The sequence below is a fragment of the Dasypus novemcinctus genome, chromosome 26 (assembly GCF_030445035.2).
Source record: "Dasypus novemcinctus isolate mDasNov1 chromosome 26, mDasNov1.1.hap2, whole genome shotgun sequence".
Classification (NCBI taxonomy): domain Eukaryota; kingdom Metazoa; phylum Chordata; class Mammalia; order Cingulata; family Dasypodidae; genus Dasypus; species Dasypus novemcinctus.
This window is the reverse complement of record NC_080698.1, coordinates 62,468,741-62,477,451: the sequence shown is the minus strand read 5'-3', so window position 1 is coordinate 62,477,451 and position 8,711 is coordinate 62,468,741. Positions and strand designations below refer to the sequence as shown.

Below are 8,711 nucleotides of genomic sequence, written 5' to 3'. Positions count from 1 at the left end.
ATAAAAAGAAAACAAACCACACAACTAAGAAATTGGAAAATGACTGAACAGACCCCTCACTAAATTAGGTATACAATTGACAAATAAGCACACATAAAGACACTTAACATCATTTGTCATTATTGAAAAGTAACTTAAAACAACGAGGGATACTACCCACCCACTGGAATGGCTAACAATGGCTAACAATGTCCACACACACAAAAAAAAATCCAGCATTGATATATTTATAGCAATTTTTATTTACAATAGCCACAAGCTAGGAGAAACCAAGATGTCCTTCACCAGGTGAATGGATAACCAAACTGTGGTACAACTATGCCCATATAGTTACTCAGCAGTAAAAAGGAAAGTGTTATCCTGCCACAGAAGGACATAGATGCATCACAAATTCATATTAAGAGAAAGAGGCTGCTCAGTTAGGGCTACATAATGCATGATAAGGTCACATCTGCTTGTTGATGGGGTACGATGTTAAGGACCTCTTTGCACAGAACAAAACTATGTGCTCCAAAACCTGTCAAATTAAAAAATTCAGATATCTGTTGAACTATCATTTTGTCTTCCTTTAAGATCTGAATTGCAGTGGGGAAAAGAGATGATATTAAGTAGTTCTCTCAATTACTAATCACAATAGTTCATTAATAGATTATCAGTAAGTCCACTCTAATCCATACTCTATTGTTCCATCCTGTGGGCCTTGGAATGCTTGTGTCCACTCCACATCTGTAACAAAAGGGGGCTTAGATTCCACATGGATGCTGGATGCAATCCTCCTGCTTTCACTTGTAGGCACTCTTGGCTCCATAGTGTGGTGGTTGACCTTCTTAAACTCCATGTTAGCTGAGTGGGGTAAGTCCAATAAACCAGAGTGTAGGAGCTGAAGTCTGTTGAGGCTCAGGGCCTGGCTATCACATGGTCAGTCCAGAGATTCAGGTCCCCTGGGTATACATTAAACCCCAGCAACAACTACAGTTGCAGTAAAAGTAACAGGAGAGGTTTGTGGACAAAGATCAGTTCTGAGTCCAGCTCCATCACACAGAAACACAAACTCCAAAGTAGGGCCAACTGAGATGGCACTGAACTCCATCTGCCATGACCATAGAACCTGTGGGTCTCTGTAGCCCTCAGAAGAACGAATACCTGGGGTTGTATCTACTTTATCTGTCTAGAAATGTGGCATTGGTGTGGAGAAAGTGGCCATGGTGGCTACTGGGGGTAGGGAATGGGAGGAAGAGATGAGATATGGAGGCATTTTTGGGAGTTGGAGTGTCCTGGGTGATGCTGTAGGGACAGTTACCAGACACTGTATGTCCTCCCATGACCCACTGGGTGGAACATGGTAGAGTGTGGACTATGATGTGGACTATTGACCATGAGGTGCAGCGGTGCTCTAAGATGTATTCACCAAATGCAATGAATGTCTCATGATGATGGAGGAGATTGTTGTTATGATGGGGAGTGGGGTGAGGGGGGTGGATGTATATTGGGACCTCATTTTTTAAAATGTAATATTAAAAGAAAAGACAAGAAAAAAGAAGTTATCTCAGATCTCAGCATCACAAAATAAGTTAGGCACTGGCCCAGCTGCTAGAGAGGTAAATAGACAGTTGAAAAAAGAGAAATATTCTTGCCATCTTGTCTCTTACATTATTGCAAGATAAAGAAATAGAAAAAACACCGTGGCAACTATTTTGAGTTTTCTTTGTGTTTCCAGAGTTAGAACAACTTCAGGACTCTGGCTGGGCCTTTCTTAGTTGAGAAATGTGGATCCATAGTCAACATCCTGTACTTTAGTCATAGTACCAGAAGTTAGATGAACTTGGTAGGGGTTCTTTTTATTAATGAGGGTCTGTCACCTTGATGGAGCGCCATAACTTGCCAAAATGTTTCCATCATTCCAAATAGGAATGCTGTAGATTTTAAGCCTTTGCTTCTCATTCTGTATACACACCGCAGGAATGAATATTCTACATGCTGATGCTATGAAATTATTTATTCTATATATTTCAAAAAAAGTGATACTATAATACTTGTCCTTTGTATCTGGTTTATTTCACTCAATAAGGTGTCTTTCAAGTTCATCCATATTGTCATGCATATCATGAATTCATTCCTTTGTACAGCTGAATAATATTCCATTGTATGTCTATACTGTTATACATTTTATTTCTCCATTCATCTATTGAGGGAAACTTGTGTTGCTTCCATCATTTGACAATTGTGAATAGTGCTGCTATGAAGATTGGTGTCCAAATATCTTTTTGAGATGCTGCTTTCAATTCTTTGGGTTATATACCTAGTAGTCTAGTTGCTGCATCATATGATAATTCTATAGTTTGCTTTCAGAGGGGCCATCAATCTGTCGTCCATGGTGGCTACACCACTTTGCATTGCTACCAGCAGTGAATGAGGGTTCCTTTTCTTCCATGTCCCTCCAACACTTGTACTTTCCATGTGGTTTAATAAAATAAGAGGTGGCCAATTCAGCTGTAAGAAGGATGCTCCCTGGAGGCTCCCTTCTGACAGCAGGCCAGGGAAGCAAGTGCTGAGAAGGCAGGGCCACATGGGGAAGGAGACTCCATCATCAGTCACCTCAGGAGAGACCCCCATCCAGGAAGACTTGGATTAGAGGGGAACCAATATCACCACAGAAAATCCATGAAATTTTCAGACACTGCCAGTCCCAACAGATTTCTCCCAAGATCCTCTGACTGTCATGCAGGTCAGTTTGGTGAGATACTGCAGAAGTCTAGTGCCCCTGCTTGCCTTGAGGAAAGGGGAATCCATGGTGGGGGAGGTTTCCTGTGATGCCTGCAGCAGGGTCCTGCTTCCCAAGAGGAGAAAGAAACAATTAGGAGAATGAGCCCACCAGGCTGTGGGTGCAGGGGCCCTCTATTGGCATGACACCCACCATTGTGCCCTGACATGCTCCTGTGCAGGGGAGGGGTGAGGTAAGGGCACCGTTTGATCCTCTGGACTTGCTGTAGGCCCAGGTGGGGCACAGAGAGGCAGAGCCCAGGGGCTGGTCTCCTTTCCCTGCCATCAGCCACATCCCTTTCATTAATGCACAGGACAATTAGCACTTTCTATTTATACAAGAGCAAAGCTAGAGAGCCCTGTTGTATAGAGCCTTGCTGGTCTCCCCCATTACAGCCGAAGGACAGTCTTCCCTGATGCTGTCTGGACAGCTTCCCTGAAGACCCCAATACAGCCTCCTCTGGCTCTCATTTCAGAGCTAAGCTCCTTAGAAACAGTCCCATGCAGTCCCTCTCCAGACCTATTCATCTCTATTTCAGCCCTCTGTGTGTTTGAACTTGCTGAACCCTAGCCAACCACTCCAGTGGAGCAACTCTTCTATGGGTATCCCAATTACTTTCAACTTCTCACATGCAAAGGCCACTGTCTTTATCATTATTGAACTTTCCTTCCAGATTTTTCAGCAGTTTTACAGATTTGATTATGTTCTTTCCCTTCTGCTATCTTGGCTTCACCATATTTCCCTCTTGGGGCTCCCTGCTAATTTTCTTTCATACATCTCAGTGTCCTCTTCCTCTGTCAAGTGTTTACATGTTGATGCTCCACAAGGTTCAATCATCTTCTCACTTTCCTTCTCATTCACCATAGTCTATTTCAGTGACCACATCCAAAACTATTGTTTCAAGCAGGATGCCAAGGACTCTTAACTTTTCATATCTAGCCCAGATCTCTCTCCTGAGTCCTACATGTGAATTTCTCACTTGTCTCTCATAGATCCCTCAAACTAAGGCTGTTACCCACAGTTCTATACCATTTTCTTTTTCAGTATGAATGTCACCACCTCCTGCCCAATTCTTTAAGCCAGAAACCAGATGATTTCCTTTATATTTCCCACTCTTTCATTCTGAAATACAATTAGTCTGAAGATGTGTCAATACTACTTCCTAAATATATCTTCCCAATTCCACCCCACCTCACCATTTCTCACTGTAGACTTAGTCCAGTGATTATTGTCACAAGCTTCCAAATATTTTTTCTGCTTCTGGTTCAGCTTCCTTCAAATTTATCTTTTACACTGCAGCTATGACATGTATAAAATTAAAAATATTTCTTATCTAAAACCATTCAATTATTTATATAGTTTGCATAGTAAAATTGAAATCCTTACAGCATTTTAGAACAGAAATCTCCAAACTGGCCACTACCCACCTCTATGACTCATCTGTGAATCAATAGAATTCTCTTATACTAAAGGTCAGCTTATTCTAAAATGTTCCAAGGAGAATTTTTTCCAGATATTAATAAAATTCTGGTCTAATTAGTTTGTGAACATGGGGAAATGGACTTAAACACAGTGATGGGCAGAGAGAGTGAACTATAATACATGTTAGTGGCAATGCTCCAAAATGTATTCATCAATTGTAACAAATATACCACACTAATGGAGGATGTTGTTAATGTGGGAAAATGTGGAAAGGGTTGGGAGTGGGACATATCAGAATCCCCTCTATATTTTTTGTAACATTTATGTAGTCTAAGTATCTTTTTTTAAAATTTAAAAGTATATTTAAAAAAATAAACACAGTAATGGGCATTGGGGATATCCAAATAAGGAACAGAGAAGATAAAGTTTGAGTACTGAACTCCTGTTTTTCACTGAATAGCTACTAACATCTGAAGGCATTCAGCTTGGGAAATGTTACTGAAAGCATTTGGGAAAACCTAAAGTTCCAACAATATGCTCTACTCTCCTATTTCTTCACCTCTGCCTGGTGAGCCATCCATTCATTCAGTCATTCATTTGCTCATACATTCCAAAACAATCATTGGAAATCAACTAGTATATGCTGTACATTCAGGGGGAGAACACGCTCTTGGTGAGCCAAACTTTGTAAACATATGATTAAAACAGGATAAGTGCTCTGAATTTTGGAGCATAGTGCAAGGACCTGAGTTTGGGAGATCAATTGACAGCAAGCTTCCCCCCTCTTCCTTGACAGGGCTATCCCTCAGATAGGTGTCAATTTTTTTTTTATTTTTATTTTTTACTTTAGGTATTAAATTGAATCTTAGGTGTTAAATGAGCATATATTTACAGGTGTCATATCTTTCCCTTAGGTTGATCCTTTTATTGTTATGAAATCTCCCTCTCTGTTTGTAGAGGTATAGGTAAAGTATATGTACATGTCATGAAAGTTAAGTTGGTATCAAATGAAATATGATTTTATTATTTAGGATGTTGCATTTTAACCCCATGGGGAACACAGGAAAAGGAAATGACAATATATCCATATAGGAAAAGGAAGGCAATCAATGTGGTACAATTCAAAACATCCAATACATATAATAGTAGGAAAAAAGGGCTGTGTTTAAAATGAATTATTACATTAGGAAAAACTTTCTGGATAGAGTTAAGAAATTCATAATAATAATAATTTGTAAAAGTGGAACAGTAACCTAGGCTGAAGGGACAGAAGTGATCATGAGATTATTCTAGATAGATATTTTGCATTATGTTCATGTACCTAATCAAGAAAACTAATATATTTTTATAAAATGCAGATTTCTGACTCTCCACACTATATCACAGATAAAAATATCTGGGTATTAGGTATAGAAAATAGTATTTTAAATATGTTTCCTACAAGATTTTCATGTACAATAAAGATCAAACCTTTCTGTTGGGAGACTGTAATGAATTCAATAATTGAAAGGTTCAGAATCCCTGACATAAGTCATATATATTGGCTTCTTCATTTTCCACTGACCACTAAAATATTACTGGACTGCAGTTTAACCTCCTGCCACAACGTCTTTATTAAGTGATACTTTATAATTATAGTTTTGTTTTTTATTTACCAAGAAAGGGTTCTTATTTGCTAAAAAATATTATCTTTTTTATTATAGTTTTTTATTCATTGTCTCTAATAACAGTTATGTTATTTAATTATCCCTGTAAAAGCTACCACTTTCAGCATTCTTGCATCAGGAAATCTTTTTCTTAAGAATGGTATGTTTTCTTCTCTGTGAAAAACAAATATGTAATTGCTTTTTGGCCTGAGAAACTATTTAACAAAAATGATAAAACCATGGCTGCCCTGAGGGAAGGGGCTGAGGGTCAGAACTGTGTACTCTCAGTTTCCTTCATGACTCCTGCATTAATTTCCTCACTGCTCTAACAGATTCCATATAATGGGTTGGCTTAGCAACAGGGATTTACAGACTCAAGGTTTCAGAGGCTAGAAGGCTTGCTTCCTCCCAGAGTCAGTACTTATATCTCACCAGCAATCTTGGTGCTCCTTGGCTTTTCTGTTATGTGCTGATGCATATGGCTGCATCTTCTCCTTTCTCTTCTGGATTCCCTTGTCTTCCAGCTTTGGCTGCTCCCAGAGCTTCCTTTCCACATCCATTTGCTTTGCTTATAAGGACTTCAGTGACACTGGATTTAGGGCCCACATATTCAAAGGTCCTATTTACAAAAGTGTTCACATCCAAAAGTGTTCAAGATTGGAACCTGAACATACCTTTTGTGGGGGACATTATGCAATCCCCAACACCAATTATACCCCCTGACCACTCACCTTTCCAATGGGACGCATAAAGCAATTCAAAAAATCATTAAGTGAAAAATCGCTTTAGAAATCAATATTTCAAATGTCCACAATTCTCACTTTGCTCTGAACACTAAGAAATTCAGTCAAATTTAATACAATAGTGTATTAACTCTCTTTGTGAGAATGTTTACTTTTGCCTCTTTTAAGGCTTTAACTTCTTTAGTCCTTTAGTTTCAAGAGAATTTCATAATTATTTCTATAAATATGTATTTTGTTCCTATACTAAAAAACCAATATGGAAAGATGGGGTAAAAATAGTCCAAATACATATGCACTATTATTATCTTTATTGAAATCTTGTGAACTCAAATGGATTCCATTACTCTACAATGATTCTTCTGGGAAGATGGCAGACTAGCAAGACAGAGGACTCTCTTCTCTCCCAGAAAAATAGCTAGAGGACAGGCAGAAATGTCCTGGAAAGAAACTTCTAGGGTTCAGGACCCCAGGGGAAGGCTGGACACCACCCAGCAGAGAGAGGGGTGATGGAAAAGAACAATGGTGGCAAAACTGTGAGTACATGCTGCAGCTGCCAGTATCCACCCCACCATATAGACACTTTGAATTCTCCACTTCACATTATCTATATATTTTTTTGTTAGGTGAAAGTGACATAACATAAAATTAACAATTTTAACAGTACATTCTGTGGCATTTAGTACATTCACTATGTTGTGCATCAAATTTATTTAATTTCAGAACATTTTTATCCACTCCGAAGGAAATCTCATAGACCCAAAAGGAGTTAATCCACCTTCCCCACTCTCCTCAACACCTGCCAGACATGAATCATGGTTCTGTCTCTCTTTATTTGTATAGTATGGTGGGGGTGGGGGGTGCAGGAACCTCATTTTTTAATGTAACATTTCTTGTCATCAAGGTAGCTTTAAAAAAAGGCAATTAAATAAACCTTTTAAAAAAGTTTCCATTTATATGATAGTTTTTTGACATTACAGGAATAATGTGTTTGGAGTGATTATACAAGTCCTAAAAGATGAATTACTGACAGTTTGTCCCAAGTATTGCTCTAAAATATTCCAAGTGTTGAGTCACTTATAACCATAGCATTTCATAGGTCTTAATTTCCCTTGAAGATTTTCCATTTTAAAATCCTGTGTATCTTGAGAAACTACAATAATTCTGTCCATTTTAACTATTTTTATCATCTTGGGTCCTAGAATCATGACCTGTTAGTTGAAAAGGAGCCAGTAACCATCTGTTTACAATGAGACTCCCCGCTCCGCCCCACCCAGCGCACCTCCTGCTGCCCTTTATTGCGCTGCACCCTGAGCTTCGGTCTTCTGTGATGTAGAAGAATGTTTACCTCACAACGGGGGGGCCGGCAGCTCCTCCCGAGAGGCGTCCCCATTCCTGGCCAGGGGGATCCGCGTGGCCGCCAGGCGCCAGCTGGGTCTCGGGGGTGGAGACGCTCCACCCCGAGGACGCAGGTAGGGGTCCCCGAAGCCGCGTGGGACGGGAGCGCGCAGGAGGCCGGAGTGCGCCCGAGTCCGGCTCGTGCCGCGGCAGGGGTGGGGCTCCTGGCAAGGGCGTGGCGGGCGCTCAGCCCCGCCGCTGGCCGCGCAGCCGCTTTCCCCACCGCTCAGCCCCGCCCCTGGCCGCGCAGCCCCGCCCCTGAGGCCCCGTCCAGCACGCGGCTTGGCGGCGGCACCTTTCCGGAGTCTCGGAGGTTCTGGTCGGGTCACTGACCTGGTGTCGGGCCAGGCCGAGGTGCCGCGCAGGGCTCCCCTTGTGCGGGGCCCCCCAGTGTGCGGGGCGGGGCGTGTCTGGCCCGCGGGCAGCGAGCCCCGGCGGGGAACCCTCAGGCGGAGCGCGCGGCCCCTCCGCAGACGCCCGCCTGCGCCCGGCTCGGAGCCCGGTATGTGTGCGGCCCCCACCTGGCAGCGGCGGGGCGGCCGGCGGGGAGCGCTCGCGGGCCTGTGGGCGCGGCGGGCGCGGGGCTGCGGGGCTGCGGGGCCGCCGGCAGCGCTGAAAAGCGGGCGAGCGGCCGTCCCCGCCCTGCGCTGAGGGAGCACCCAGCTGCGCGGCCCGGAAGCTCCCGCTCGCTGGACGGTTGTGCGCTGCGCTCTCGCAGGTCCTGCCCTCTCTGCGCGGTTGGGG

The 8,711-nt window shown here is 42.5% G+C and overlaps 1 long non-coding RNA gene across 1 annotated transcript; it reads right to left on the bottom strand.

The window, feature by feature from the left end:
* Positions 1–222: 222 nt before the first annotated feature.
* Positions 223–8,134, bottom strand: LOC131276182 (uncharacterized). Its single transcript, XR_009183687.2, has 2 exons — positions 7,918–8,134; positions 223–2,827 (listed from the first exon to the last, which is right to left on the bottom strand). It is a non-coding gene; the product is annotated as an uncharacterized lncRNA (long non-coding RNA).
* Positions 8,135–8,711: the final 577 nt, after the last annotated feature.